Genomic DNA, 16,569 nt, shown 5'->3' on the forward strand with positions numbered 1-16,569 from the left:
ACATATTGGCAAGGATATGGAGAAAGGAGAACACTCCTCCATTGCCGGTGGTAGTAGTGCAAACTTGTACAATCACTTTGGAATGGTGTTTTCTCAGAAAACTGGGATTAGTTCTACCTCAAGCCCCAGTTATACCACTCCTGGGCATGTACCCGAAAGATGCTCTACCAGACACCAAGGACATTTGCTCACCTATGTTCGTAGCCTCTACTCTTAAAGAGACAGAGCTTTGAAGCTGTTTTGTTTTCAGGGAGGGTTTGTGCCTCTGCCTGGGACTTTTTATCAGGTTAGTTTTGATTCTATGCTTCACTTATGGTACAGCATTATGTTGCAGTGATTTTTCCTCCTGGCCCAGAGCTCCTGGAATAATGACTCATAAGGCTCAAAATATAATTACAAATACATAGACCATATAGCCAGGCTCTTCTCTGAGTAGCACATAACTTAAAATAGCCCACTTTTTCTAATCTATATTCGTATATTCAGGTACTATCATCTGTTATCCACTTCTTCACAGGTCTCATCTCACATGCCTGGCTCTATCCCAGAATCCTTTATGCCTGCTGGGTGTCCTGCCTTCTATTCTATACTTTCTTGTAGGTTTTTTTTTTTAATTAACAGATGATGCTTTCATACAGGCACAAGGGATTCCTTCGACAAAAGTACATGCATTACCTGGATTTTACTTTATTAACTTGGACTATAAGAGTCTTATGACCAAAACAGACTAGTCTTAAGGCAATGGAAATAAGAAAGAGTGGCTTATCTTTGAGAATAGATTTGCTCAGTGAATCACAGATTGAAGAATGTTCCAGAGCCTTCCTCTGAATCAATTTCAAAGCTATATGAGGTATTACATCTCTTTCTTTCTTTCTTTCTTTCTTTCTTTTCTTCTTTCTTTCTTTCTTCCTTCCTTCCTTCCTTTCTGTCTCTCTCTTTTCTTTTTTATTAGGGGGGCATGTTGAAACAGTATTTCTCTGTGTAGCCTTGGCTGTTCTGAAACTTTCTCTGTGGACCAGGTTGGCTCTGACCTCACAGATTCACCTGCCTCTGCCTCCCAAGTGCTGGGATTAAAGGTGTGCTTCACCACCACACAGCCAGGTTGTTACATTTCATAAAAGGTGACCTTCTAATGTAAAATATATCATTTCTGGCATAGGAGTAAAATAGAGATCCCTTCTGGTACAGTGGTTCTCTGTGAATGCATTAGGATGTTTGTTCGATGCTAGGCATATTGATATAAACAAATCCTAAAAGCTTGTATTAAATCTCCAGAAATGACAACTACCATACATGAGTTACTGTGAAAATAATTGCTAGAGAGATACTAGTTTGGAAATCCATCATATTAAAGAGAGAAACTTGTATTTATAATCTGGAATGGTTCTAGCTTCTTCTATCATTTCGTGACTCAAAGTTCATTTAAAAATAATCCCAACTACAATTACCTATATTGATGCTATAAATAATCCAAAGGCAAATAAAAAGCTAGTCTCCGATGATCAGAATGTGTGAAAGGCCATTTGGGTACCAAAGGTAAATAGAGTGGTGTAGAGGGAATGGGTGAAGAAGGACTAAACCTGTCTGCCTGAGGAAGGCAGGCTGTAAATGACACCTAGGTTAGGGTTCACTAAGGTTTTAAAGGTACTCTACAACTCCTAGTTTTGTTTTTTCTTTTCTTTTGAGACAAGGTTTACTCTGTGTAGCACTGGCTGTCTGGGACTCACCTTGTAGATCAGGCTGGCCTTGAACTCACAGAGAGCTGGCTGCCCCTGCCTCCCGAGTGCTGCCATCACAGGCATGCAGCACTGCACCTGCCTTCTAGTTGTTGTTGGTTTTTCTTTTCTTTTGTTATTTTTTGTTATTTTTTAAGGCTGTTTTTTTTCTCTTATGCCTGAGGAATTCCAGAGGTCACAGCAGTTACAAGGCCTCACTGTCCAATTTCTAAGCGACTTCTGCTTTATGATTGATCCTCATAGGACTGTGAGGCTTTTGTTTATTCTTCTGAGACCCAAGGACCTAGAAAGAAGTCTCTGTAATAATAATAATAATAATAATAATAATAATAATAATAATAATAATAATAATAAACCTCGAATAGATTGGCATAGAAAAATCCTTTCTTTTGCAGATATTTATTTTTCATTTCATTTACTTTGTAGGAAAGTATGTATCCTCCCAAATCTACACAGCCTCTAAATTTTCAGTGTTTTTTGGGTAGACACATTAAAAACTGTTCTTGTATTCCTTAGAGGATCTCCACATTTTAAACATGGTAATTAAGTGCTCTTTTAAGCTAACCAACTTATATTCAGCTTAATACCTGCCCATAGAACTACTTTGAGTCCTTTCTTTGATGGTGAAACATGCCCTGTACTCTCTAGAGGAGGAGAACTCCTATTTATTGAACATTGATATTAGACCTGTTTGAAATCCTTGCTTTGTGTCTTTGAAGAAATTATTCATATTCTTCCAGACTTAAATTTTGGTTGTTACCAAAAGAGAAATAAATTTATCTGGCTATAGTGGTACATGTTTTTAATTCCAACATTGAGAGGTGAAGGTAAAAAGTTCAAAGCCTGCATGAATTGTATAGTGGCATCTTCAAGGCAAGGCTGAGCTAAATAAGCCTTGTGTCAAAAAAAAAAAGTCAAGGCTTGAGGGTGCAGTGCTTACCCAACATTGAAAAAGTTAAAAATAAAATAATTTTAAAATCAAAGGTATTAAAAGAACTTGTAGGGTTAGTTGGTGTATGATGTTTTCATAACAACTGACTCAAAAGAAGCCTGGAAGCTGGCAGCGAGGCTGCCACCTGAAATGCAGTGTTCAGAACACTGGCTGGAGGCCTGGCAAGCTGAGCTCAGGAGGACAGTTGCAGGCTAGCTTGGGCTACACAGACAACAAGTTGTCCTCTGCCTTTCACATATATACCATGGCACAAGCCTGGGTACATGCAAAATCACACAAAATGTAAAACCACACCTCAAAACCAAACAAATAAGTACTCAACATTTCTTGCTGTCACCCTTGCTTAAAGGCTGCCCATGAGAAAGTGAAGCAATCACCATTTGCTTTTTGCGCCAGTTTTCTCCCTTTTAGGCCTCATTCCTCTCATGCATATATACAGTCTGCCTTTTTATTTATTTATTTATTTATTTATTTATTTATTTATTTATTTATTATGTATACAGAGCACTGCCTGCATGTATACCTGCAGGCCAGAGGAGGATATCAGATCACATTATAGATGGTTGTGAGCCACCATGTGGTTGCTGGGAATTGAACTCATGGCCACTGGAAGAGCAGTCAGTGCTCTTAACCTCTGAGCCATCTCTCCAGCCCCCTGCCTTTTGATTTAAACCATGGTAGTAACAGGAGCACAGTGTTGTGACATTCAGTTTTAAATCAGTTTAATCATAGATTTAGAACTGTTAAAGTCAAATTGTGTGACTAGTGGATGGCCTGAAGGCTGAGACAGTAGAGGCGGGTAGTTATTTGGTGATGGGTGCAAAGGGTTAATTAAGTGTGTTGCATCTGCTTGTGGGAAGCCACCATTCACATTGAGCTCTGATGAACTTACAGATACCTAGGTCCTTTGGTCAGCTGAAGAAAAGTAAAGCCTGTAGTTAGGAGACTCCAGCTTGTGACTTTAGGCGCTACAGTTTGAGACTCAGCCACTGAGGTGGCAAACAATAGTGACAATTTTGATATGCGTGGGTAGATACTTTTCTTCTGTAGCACAAGTGAAGTTGAGAGATAACAAGATTCCGTTAAGGGGGGACAAAAAGCCTAAAAGTTTGAGCATGCCTAAAAAAAAGAATTACCGTTGAGAGCTTTGAGAAGAAAAGGGGAAAAACTTGATTGGTAGTGTGTGTACTTCTAAATGGCCAATGCAAATACCACTGCAAATTAAGCTTTCCCAAGTCTTTTAAAGTATTATTCTACCTTACGCCTTCCCCTTTATGTAACTGTAATGGAATTGTGTGTTTCAGGCTGAAGTTAATTACTGCAGCATTTACACCCTTCTCCAGAGTTTGAAAAACTCAGCCATGATTTTAATCCTCTTATAATAAGCCTGAGGAAAACTACGTACCCGGCATCACTGGCCCCTTTTGTTGCTTTCTCTGCCAACCAGTGAGGATTTAATAATTGGCTATAAGATTCAGGAAAAGAAATCTTAGAAACGCGGTTGCAGTGGTATACACACCTTAACTCCAGCACTTGGGAAGCAGAGGCAGGGGGATCTCTGTGAGTTAGAGGCCAGCCTCAGAGCAAGTCCACAATGAAACCCTGTCCTGAAAAACAAAAACAAAAGGAAGGTGTGTGTGTGATATTGTTTTGTTTTTTGTTTTGTCACTCACAGAATCACTGTGGGGAGCATCGCAGACAGCCCTTGCTCCTTTCATTAGGGACAGTCAAGTGGGGTCTGCAGGGAAGCTTTGTCAGCAGCCACCATGAAGGACAGTGCGTGCTCCCTGGCGGAAATGCTAATTCAGACTGCTCTTCCTGTGTGTTATCCCGAGACCACTGGCAAACCTGACTCCTCTGAGCCTCTTTGGCTTTACTGTCCACTGACTGGGGTGCTGTACTTTAACCTGCCTGCCTGGGTAAAGCTCAGGAAATAGTTTCACGATGAAGAGTTTTCTGAAATTGTTGCGAAAATTCCTTTGCTGGGGGAGATGTAAGCAACATCTACCTCTCCCCGCAACCTCTGAAGGACAGACAAACCGGGATACAACTCCACCAAACTTCACCCTCAGGGAAGCAATGAGTTTATTAGACTTAGTTGCAGAGCTGCGGGTGAGGGGTTATAGGTCAGAGCAGGCACAGGGAAGGCCTGCATCCAGCATGGATGATGAATCCCACATTGACACATAAAAAGAGCCGTCCTTCCTTGTTCTTTCCCAGTCTATATGTTCTGGCCCCTTCTCCGGACCATGAGCAATTAGGGCAGAATTGCATATGAAACCGCTTGGGAGGAGTGGCTTAATGCTCCGTGGAGTCCCATGACCCTCCCCACTCCTTTAATGGCAGAATGTCCACACACAGGAAGAGATGCTGTGGTTGTGAGCTTTTGTGAGCAGGCCCAGCTGCATTCCTGAAGACAGCCACAGTTTGCCTGGGAAGATAATGCTGCAGAACGGACACTGCTTTCGCTGAGGTACGTGGTGTCATTTGTTTAGTCGAATTTGAGGCCGTTCTGGTGTTTTAATCTCATACTCCTGGCAGAACTTGCACAAGGAAGGCTCCCCATGTCCGTGCCCATCAATGCACATGGTGATGGGCCACTGACCTGCAGAACCAGCATTTGCTTATTGTTTATGTCTTAGGTTCTATCTGTCTGCTGAGCTTGTTGTTAATCCTCATTTTCAACTAGATATCACTTTTGCAAGAATCTAAGGCTGAGGGCAGTTCCCTCCGAAAATAATCTATTCCAGACTCAGATTTTTCTCTCTAAACATGAGCCTGAGTCATACAGAAGATAGAACCAAGTAACTCATTTTAAACTTTTGTTTTCATTTCAATATGGGTTTCATTAGTTTGGATGAGAACAGAATAGAGAAATATAATGATTCTAAGTATGTTACTTTCCTAATGAATGCTTGAGGTTATTTGAGCTGCATAGAGGGCACATAATTTCATTTTAGTCATAATTCACAGAGTTGTAGCAGAAACTTTTTCTATCACGTTTGTTCCTACTTGGTAATTTGAGATCTGTGCTAAAATCCACGGTTACTGCTCTCTTCAGACTTTTTAGTTTATGTTTTCTGAAGAAGTTTATGCTAGTTTTGCTTAAATGCAGTCCTTTCCCCCGCTGAACTGAATAACACAGAATGGAAACCTTATTCTGTATTTTTTAACATCCCTCTTTGCTCCTCATTCAGCATAGTAGATACACACTGGGTGCTTTAAACAATGTCTTTTCAACAGATACAGAAGATTGAAATAATACCTTGTATCCTATCACATCACCAAGGTCTAAAGCTGGACTTCAACAACAGTAGAAATAACAAAAAGCTTACACACACATGGAAACTAAACAACTCTCTACTTAATCATGCAGAGGAAGAAATTAGGGAAACTACACCCTTCATGATATCCACAACAATATAAAATATCCAGGAGTAACTCTAACCAAGCAAGTGAAAGACTTGTTTGAAAAAACTTCAAATCTCTGAAGAAGGAGATTTGAAGATGACATCAGAAGATGGAAAGAGCTCCCTTGTTCGTGGACCAGGAGAAGTAACATAGTAAAAACAATAATCTTACCAAAAGCAATTTACAGATTCAATGAAATGCCTATAAAAAAATACCTACACATTTTTAAAAAAAGACATTGAAAGTTCGATTCTCAACTTCATATGAAAAAAATAAAACCCAGAATAACTAAAACAATCCTGTACAATAAAAGATCCTCCAGAGGAATCTCCATACCTGATCTCAAGCTGTACTATAGAGGAACAGTAATTAGAATAGAATGGTACTGGCATAACAATAGGCTGGTTGATCAATAGAATCGAATTAAAGACCCAGAAATAAATCCACGAACATATAGATACTTGATTTTTGACAAAGAAGCCAAATCTATTCAATGGAAAAAGGATAGCATCAACAAATGGTGCTGGTCTAACTGGATGTCTACATGTAGAAAAATGCAATTAGATCCATATTTATTACTATGCACAAAACTCAAGTCCAAGTGAATTAAAGACCTCAACACAAAACAAGAGACACTAAATCTGTTAGAAGAAAAAGTGGGGAAGAGCATGGAATTCATTGGCACAGGAGACAACTTCCTAAACAGAGTTCCAGCAGCCCAGGATCTAAGTTCAATAATTAATAAATGGGACCTCATGAGGCTGAGAAGCTTCTGTAAGGCAGTGGACACTGTCAACAGAACAAAGCGATAGTCTACAGACTGGAAAAAAGGTCTTCACTAACCCTACATCTGATAGAAGTTTAAAATCCAAAATATATTAAGAGCTCAGAAATTAAACACCACCAAACCAAATAACCTAATTAAGAAATGGGGCTCAGAATTAAACAGAATTCTCAACAGAGGAATATCGAATGGATGAGAAACACTTAAAGAAATGCTCAACCTTCTTAGTCGTCACAGAAATGCAAATCAAAATGACTCTGAGATTCCATCTTACACCCATCAGAATGGCTAAGATCAAAAACTCAAGTGACAGCACGTGCTGGCAAGGATGTGGAAAAAGAACACTCTTTCATTGCTGGTGGGAGTGCAAACTTCCACAACCACTTTGGAAATCTATATGGTGCTTTCTCAGAAAACTGGGAATAGAACTTCCTCAAGACCCAGCTATTCCACTCCTTGGAATATACCCAAAAAATGCTCCATCACACAACATATGCTTGACCATGTTCATAACAGCCTTATTCATAATAGCCAGAACCTGGAAACAACCTAGATGACCCTCAGTCGAAGAATGGATAAAGAAACTCTGGTACATCTACACAATTGAATACTACTCAGCTATTAAAAACAAGGAAATCCTGAAATTTTTGGGCAAATGGATGGAACTAGAAATGATCATCCAGAGTGAGTTAACCCAGACCCAGAATGACACACATGGTATATACTCACTTATAATTGGACACTAGCCCAAAAGGCATGTCCCATGAAAGTCTTCACTTACCAGGAGATTGGGATAGATGTGGGGACTTCCTATTGGCACTGTAGGTGAGAGAAATATGGGAGAATGGGGAAATAGAAGGATCTAGAGGGTCCTAGAAAACTACAAGAAGAACATCATGACAGGCAGATCTAGACCCAGGGGGATCTGCTTAAACTACTGCACCAACCAAGGACAACACATGCAGCAAACATTGAACCCCTATTCAGATCTATCCAATGGACAGGACATTCTCCACAGTTATGTGGAGAGTGGGGACTGACTCTGACATGAACTCTGGTGTCCCATATTTGACCACTTCCTCATGGTGGGGAGTCCTGGTAGCACTCAGAGAAAGGATAAGCAGGCTACCAGGATGAGACTTGATAGGCTGTGACCATATGGTGGGGGAGGAGGTCCCCTTCTGTCACAGACTTAGGAGAGGGGAATAGGGTGAAAGAGGGAGGGAGCGAAGAATGGGAAGATACAAGTGAGGGGAAAACAGTTGAGATGTAATCTGAATTAATTATTAAATGAAAATAAAAAACAGTGCCTTTTATGTATTTCCTTATCTGCCAGTTGATGCTAACTGTAGACTTTTCCTCACAGGGTTTTCAGGGGGCTCAGGCATGATGGCTCTGGTGTGCTACCTACCTAATAGGAAGGGCTCATTCATTTTTCATCACCAGCTGCTGTCATCAAAATATGCTTGAGAGCTTAGAAGATTTCTTTCCTCCCTTCTGGGCCTGGCTCTAGGAATAGTACTGGTCTCAGTGGTTATTTCCTGAATGAATGATCCAATGGATATATCTTCCAATATCTGGCCTAGATACCTTAAGGCCTTAGTGATAAGCAAAAAAAAAAAAAAAAAAAAAAAAAAAGTTCTTTCCTCCCAAGGCTGTCTTTTTTCTTGGCTGCTGTTCAGCCCTTTCTGCTTTGAAAGGCCCACACATCTCTCCCAATGAGATCTTTGGCTCCAGATGATGCGTTCTTTCCCATAAACCATCCTCATTCCAGCTTTACTGTGCTGACACATTGCAGCCTTAGCAGCATTGGAAGGAAACTGGGGTTCCTTCTCTAGCACCCCTCTCACCACCTACATTTTTTTCTTGTTTCTTAGGTAAGATCTCATGTGGCCTTGATACTCCTGCCTCTGCCTCCGACACCCTGGGACTACAGGTCTGTACCACCTGTACACCCAGTTTGATGCTGTTCTAGGGATGCAAACAAAGCTGTCGGTATGCAAGGAAAGCACTCAACCAACTGAGCTATATTCCCAAGGCCTGGCTAGTTCCATCCATGGGGAACAAACTTACTAATAAACCTGGCAGCACTGGACTCTGACTGGGACTGTGTTAATGTAGGGTACTGCCAGTGTTCAGAGATGACGCACATTTACACTGGACTTTCTGAAGGGATTGTCAGGTGAGGGGTCAGCTGGCCTCATGATCTCAATATTGTCTACTGGTGTCATTGAGCAGCCATATTGATGCTACTAGAGATCTGGAGGGATAGTACAGGTCACAAAAGAAAAAGAAGTAGGAGAGTTCATTCTGTTCTTCTTCACTAACTCACATCCTGTCATCTTTCCACCTGAATTGCTATTCTTTTTGTTTGTTTGTTTGTTTGTTTGTTTGTTTTTCGAGACAGGGTTTCCCTGTGTAGCCTTGGCTGTCCTGGACTCACTTTGTAGACCAAGAACTGGCCTCAAACTCACACCGATCTGCCTGCCTCTGCCTCCCGAGTGCTGGGATTAAAAGTGTGAATCTCAATTCTTAAGATGAGTTCTTTTCCAGCTAAGGAAATCAGAGCTTCGTTTGCTATTTGACTATAATTTCTAGTTTACAGAATCCTTCGGCAAAGAACTCTAAAAGTAAGACAGAATTCACAAGAAAAACCACGTCCTAGTACCACTCTCCATTCAGGCTGACTTATTTTTTTTTTTAAGGCATGCTCTATTAATCTTTTCCTTAAACTTCTTATAGTATGAAGAAATAAACCCTGACTGCAATGGTCTATGTTCCCCCATTGAGAAGTGGAAGATTCTTGCTGTGGCGTTATGGAGACGGCCAATCACACACCGTTTTGGCACTGAGCAGGTGAGATTGGCTCAGTTCACAGCCACATGCACTCGTAGGGGCGTGGAACAGGACACTACTTGAGGGTTGTACATGAGACCTGGATGAACAGCCAGGAGCTATGGAAAGCAGGACCGGTGTTAAAGGGACGGGGGGGGGGGGGGACCCCAGGTTTCTAATAGAGGATGTGGTTAGCTGTTTGAGTGACTCTTGAGGCTAACAAGGAGTGGAAGCCTGCTACACAGTGAGAAGCAGGCAGAACATACAGTCCTTGAATGAGGAAGACTATTTGTCTAGAGGATCTTTTCCTCTCCAGGGACAGAATTAGAGGGAAGAGAACTTCAGATTCACTCCACACTAATGGCTGCCTATAGCATCATCTATTTATTGCCTTGGAGCTTTACTTGAGGTGTGTCTGTCAATATCTTGTTTTCTGAACTGTAGAGTACTCAGAGATAGTCAGTACTTAAGTCTCCTACTTAGAAACAATGACCGTTGTGGTTTAGAAAAACACAACTAACAATTAAATGATTCATTTTGATATATCATTTGATATTCGAGATGTTTCAAAATCTAGTCATAAAAATAGCATTTCATATGCCGAACCTTTGTCTTTGTGCATGGCTACAAAAAAAGTGTGACATGGTTAGTTCTGAAGGGTGTGTGAGGCAGCATTTAACTTACACATCTGACTCCATATGCTCGGGTGACAGTGATGGCCATAAACACCCGAACTGGGTTAAATCCTACGATGTGCTGAGGATTGACAGCTCAGAGCAGACAGTGTTGCCCAGGTTTGCTTTGCTGACATCTGAGAATAGCAAAAATTCTCAACCCTCTGCTTTTAAACTATGGGGGAAACAATAAAATGATAGAGTGTTGACATTCCTTCTTTAATCAGAGTTAAGCTACAGCCTCAATAGAGTATGCTGATACCTCAGATGTGTTGTGTACACGGTAAGCCCTCGTGGGGCCCATAAAGAGACTCCTTACTGTTGCTAAATTGAAACAATTGGTATGGGGGGAAGGCTAGTAAGAAAGAGGTCATAGACAAATCAGAGTACTTATTGTACAACCTCTTTTTCTTAAAGAATCTAATGTTAAATCTTTCATTTATTTCAACTTAAATTAATCTGATTGTATTTTCTGTGTTAGTGATATACTTGTTAAACTGTATAAAACCACAAAACCAAATCCTTTCCTGTTAAAATTAATAGAAATTTAAACATGTTAACTTATTTTCTTTTTTTTCTTTAGAAAAAAAAATCTATTATGTCCTTGAGGTAAAAGGTTATGTCTGACTTATCATCATGTCTAGATTCATCATATTAAAATATTGTTATAAAGAAACTAATGGACAAATTAGATGGATCAGCAGATAAGAGTAATTGTTACTAAGCCTGGTGACCTGAGTTTCAGGTCCATATTGTAGAAGACAGCCCTCCACAAATAAGTGCTCTGGCCTCCACATGTGCACTGTGACACACCTGCACACACAAACACATATGCTTCAAATGTTAAAAAAAGAAGGAAAACTTAAAAAAGAAACTACTTTAAAAAGAAAGAACTGATTTAAATCCAACAGAAGATTGTAAAAGCAATTTACTTTAATTTAAATGCACTTAAGTTAAATGATCGTAGAGTTTTTGTTAAGCATTTAGAAATAAACATAGCTTTGAAGGATTAAGTGTTAATTGGGTTTATATTCTCATAGAATTTAATTTTTTAAAATTCTAGTTAAATCGTTACTTTCAAATTAGGCATTAGGAACATATGAGAAGTTTTCAATGAGTTATTTTTATATTATAAAGAAATATATGCTTACCACAGAATAATCTGGGAAACATGCATGTAAGCCAACAAGTGTCCTAGCTAGAGGTCACTCTGGCTCAATATGGATATGTTTTATTCTGTTTTTCTCCCATAAACCTGTGTTATGTTGTCCAACATGATAACCACTAGCCACATATGACTATGTACATTGACATGAGTTAAAAAGCTAAGTCCACATTTTGAGGCTCAGTAGTCATGCACAGCTAGTAGCTGTACTGGCCTGAACAGAGTACATCTTATCATCATGGACCTGCAGTTCTAGCCACATGGAGTGTGTGTGCTCTCTCCTCTACATTTGTGCTGGATACTGTTATGTCAACAATGCAAACTAGAGCCATCTGAGAGGAGGGAGCCTTAATTGAGAAAATGTCTCATAAGTTCCAACTGTGGGGTATTTCCTTTATCTTTCTTTCTTTCTTTCTTTCTTTCTTTCTTTCTTTTTCAAGGATGAAATTTCCACATTTATTAGTCTTCCATGTGCATAGAAAATGGCAGTGACGTGTCCTGTGAAGGAGGCAGATGAGCATGGTGCTTGCAGACTTCACTACCCACTGAACATAGGATGTTGGAGTTTGTTGTCAAGTGCTAACAGTCCCTTGAGCTTCCCACTTGTGTTTTAAGCTATCAGTTCTTCAAATCTCCTTTTAAATGATACACTGCATTACAAATGATGGCACTTAACCAATGTGGCATTTCTATATTTATACCAGCAGAAGAAATTTTTACAAGACATAATAACATACAATCTTGACATTTAGTAATAGCAACAAAACATGAAAGGAACCTATTTTAATTTTTTCTGTAAAAACTATCTGACTATAACTTTATTCACATAAAAAATGATCTGTAATTTGACTTGACCTACACATACCCCATCTTATTTCACTCATTCACAAACCTCTCATCACATCACCCACACCTTCACCATTAGAATCTACAAGTAGACCTAACACCTACACCCTCTCCTAAGGGTTTCCGCACTTCCCTGAACATTCCCCGATAAAGAAAAAAAAATACTCTTCACTCATCCCTTCCATTTTACCTTCACATTTCATCATAAAATCAGCAAGACAAACTTTCCACCTCAGCCCAAGCAAAGTTAGAAGCAGTCCCCCAGCAGGCACCTTGATGCTACACCCAAGAGTCCAGGGACCCTGGGTGCTGTTTGGCTCTGCAAGAAGGATGTTTGTTTAGTGGAATAGAAGTATATGTAATTTATGTTCGATTTCTGTCTGTAGTCTATACTTTGTTGAGTAATCAGTAGAAGCTGGAAAGTGGACTTGGTCATCAAAATAAAGGTCTTCATAGCTACAAGGAGACTAAAAGTACAACCTATATGCATCCAAGGTCTTCCTGATGGAGTCATCTTGATAGTAAAGCTGTTGATTATGTAGCCTTCTATTTTGTTCTCTTGCTTGGGGGGGAATAGGAACTTGTGTAAATTGATGAAGGGTTTCTGGAGCCAGGGTATAGGCCTTTATGTGTAGTGCCCCCTTGGCTATTGTAATATTGCACAGGTGGCTGGGTCCTATTGTATTCATGATGAGGGTCTCTGATTCCTAACAGTGCTGGTGAGGAAGAAGTGCTGCCAACTGACGGAATGATGGGTGATATCTGTTTGTTGGTGGTGGACAAAGAAGGATGTGATTTGAACCAGTCTCTCTCTAGCGTGGACACAGGTGTAATAAAATGGTTCTGATTCCAACCATCCTTTTTGTAAATGCACCTGAGGTCCTGATACTGCCATAATGTATTCAAGACCTGGGCTGCGGCCTTCACCACTTTGAGAGGATCTGTCTCCTCTACCTTTGGTTATATTTGCCAGCTTCTCTATGTCTACTGAGTCAGCCAGAGCTTTGGTGTTCTCCATGTTTTTGCTGGTGACCTCATGCAGAGCACAGCAGACAGATGACAGGGTCTTATCAGACAGTATGCTGGGGCCGTTGCTGCCAGGAAGCCTGTTGACCAGGTCTTGCATGGCGTATTTACCAATGAGCTCCTTGTTGTGAACGTCCAGCACCATGTTCCTCAAGGCAGTGGCCACAGAAGAGACGATTCTGTCATTATCCATCCTCAAAAGCTCAACAAGGATGGGAAACCTATTTTCCTTCTGGTCATCTGCCGGGATGTATGCTCTGAGTTTTTACCCATTATATGGGTTCATAACACCAGATTTAAGCTTTCTGAGAATGTCATTGTTCTTTGTCATCTCACACTTTAAAAGTTCTGGTTGACTGTCACTTTCTGTTAAGAAAAAAGACATGGCCTCACTGCTCTCTGACGTCTACTTTGACCCCAGTGTTGGGCTGTGCCTGAGTCACTGTTAGAGATTTTCTGTTACTTACATCATCACACTGTGTTCACCTGAAAGTGTTACATTGCTGTTCTGCTTTCTGGGTAGGTAAGAGGTTGGGAGTTCAGTTTCATAGAATTACCCACCACTGTGACCATTTTCATCTTTTTCTTTCTGGGAAATTGATAATAGAATTTAAAGGCTTTGCATTCTATTGATGGAGTTTCTAATCTCATTCACAGTCTTTCAACAATTTCCCCAGATTCATTTCAGTCTTACTAATGTTCTCTTCATCTAATACTCTGTTTGAAGTGACATCTACATTTACAACTTTAGCAATTACATTTTTCTTTAAAAATTTTTTTGGTTCTTTGAATTTATCATAGTCTGAGTTCATATTATATGGTCCTCAACCTTCCGAATGCTGCAACCTTTAATACAGTTCCTCTTCTTGTGGTGAAGCCCCCAACCATAAAATTATTTTAGATGCTAGTGCATAGGTGTAATTTTGTTAGTCATGAGTATGATATGATATGAGCAGGTTGAGAACCACTGTTAGCACACTGTGTAGACCCTGAGCTGTGCACATAGCATCCTCAGTCTCTCCATCACTGACATGCATATTGTTCCAGTGTGCAGGAACCCACCATCTATGGTGCTTTAGCTCTCTTGTCTTAAAACATGTCTTTTTTTAATTTAATGAGAAAAACACCCATTGATTTCTTATTTATTTATTTATTTATTTGTAAGAATTTATATTTGGTGCCATTTTGGGGAATGATAGGTTTCTTACAGCACAGATCTGTTAGAAACCTTTTTGTTTTCCTCCTAGATTTGGTACATCTGGGAAAAGGTGTTGTTTGTTTAAAAAATTTCACTAGATATAGAATTCTAGGGTGATAGTTTCTAGCTTGCATCCTGAATTTCAGTGGTGGGCTTAAAGAGATTACAGAATGGCAGACCATAGAGATGCTATACAAAAAAACTTCAGCTAAAAACCAACATGGTCAAACTGGATATTATATTTATATTCTCAAGGATCAATTACTACATGAAGGACTTTATGCTGAGTTAAAAATGCAGATTCTATCCCATAATGTCACCATAGAACAATGTCATACAATAGCTTATATGTTTCATTTCATAGAGTTTTGAGAACTAAAGTATGAAACATGTTACAGGCATATCTTACATCCCTACAGGACAAGCAGATGTGAAGAGATCTAACAGGACTTTAAATGAAATGCTCATAAAATAGAAGGGGGATATGGGATCTCCCAGAGATAGATTAAATAATGCTTTACTAACTTAATTTTTTAAATGTCAGTGAGACAGGTAACACAGCTACAGAAATACACTAGATTTTTAGAAAATACCAATTAATTAGGTCAGCCTATATATGTGATAACCTAATAATGGACATCAGGAAATGTGTTGCATTGGGGAGAGAATAATGTGCTTTTGTCTCAACAGGAAAGAAAAAAATTGAGGATTCCTCCAAACTTAATTAAAAATAGATTTGAAGAGGGTTGGGAGAAACCTCCTGAAAATCTTGGCTGCAAAAATCAAAAAGGAAAGCAAGAAGAACAACAAAATAGGTAAGCTGAATTACTGGTCCCTCTACAGCTGAGACTGTCTGAGAATGTCTTTGCAGAGTCAATAAGTCTTTTTTGTTACAGGATGCTCAAGACCTATCATGCCATCCTTTCATGTGGCATGGATGAAAATTTACATGACAGCCCTATTCTATAATTCAAACAGACTTATAAAGGTTGATGTCTTTCACCTGCTCAAAGAAAGATCAGAAAATCATCTTTAGCTGAATAGTGCACACTGCACAATCCATACATATGTTAATGCGAAAATGTTTATTACCTTTGAAAGTTTTATATGTTTACAAAGCAAAAGGACAGACATCAAAGAAAATAAGACAAATATCTCAGGTGATCCAGCTTTACAATCTGCATTAAGAGCTGTTTCCTCAAAAATCTGCATCTAGAACAACTTCAAAATGGCTAAGATGGTCCAGTCTCACAGAGTGTTCCACCCAGGACTTTAGTTAGGCCCTGCACTTTTCCATCACACAAAGACTGAATAGCAAGTGTTACAACTAACTTTCTTAGTATTTGACAAATATCCCAATTTTCTTAGAGTTTGCTTCAAATATGTCAAGATGCCACTGGGCAAAAAACTCCCCTGAGTCAACTGCAGACAGCATGCAGTCCAAGTTGCAGACAAACAGAACATGGAAGAAGTCAACTGATGAACTTTGCAAGGACAAGCTAGGCATATCCTTCATAATTCCTGATTCACAAAACAGTCTATTATACAATGGGCCAGAAGGCTGAAGATGGATACTCCAACATTGTAGAGGAAGCTTGGATGACTATACAGGCACCTAGCTATCTCTGTCACTTCTATAGTTTTGTAGACTTCTTACTCTGTACTTCCTGTTTACTCAGGTAATATTTATCCACCTCAGGTCTCTGATGCGGTTGAAGACTAGATAGTTATAGTCTCATAATTAATCTTAAGTTGTTTAGGATTTAAGACAATGTTTTATGGTCTAAAAAGATATTGATATGCTTTGATAGAAAGTGATTTAAATACTGAACTTTGGAGTTTCTAAGATAGGATGAATAGTAGAGTACTTTCTTCAACGTTTCCAAATACAAATGGACTGGGCATTGTAAATGTAATTCTTACCTGATAGTTTTCATGATTG

The 16,569-nt window shown here is 39.5% G+C and overlaps 1 protein-coding gene across 1 annotated transcript in view; it reads left to right on the forward strand.

Moving 5' to 3' along the window:
- Positions 1–16,569, forward strand: part of LOC311607271 (uncharacterized protein) — a gene marked incomplete at its 5' end in the record, with an annotated part of 210,828 nt that overhangs the window by 151,097 nt on the left and 43,162 nt on the right. Inside the window, 2 exons of the mRNA XM_084798947.1 lie at positions 9,626–9,739; positions 15,318–15,442. The remainder of the gene's footprint in view (positions 1–9,625; positions 9,740–15,317; positions 15,443–16,569) is intronic.

The sequence above is a fragment of the Acomys minous genome (genome assembly GCF_964271855.1).
Source record: "Acomys minous genome assembly, chromosome: 10".
NCBI classification, from domain to species: domain Eukaryota; kingdom Metazoa; phylum Chordata; class Mammalia; order Rodentia; family Muridae; genus Acomys; species Acomys minous.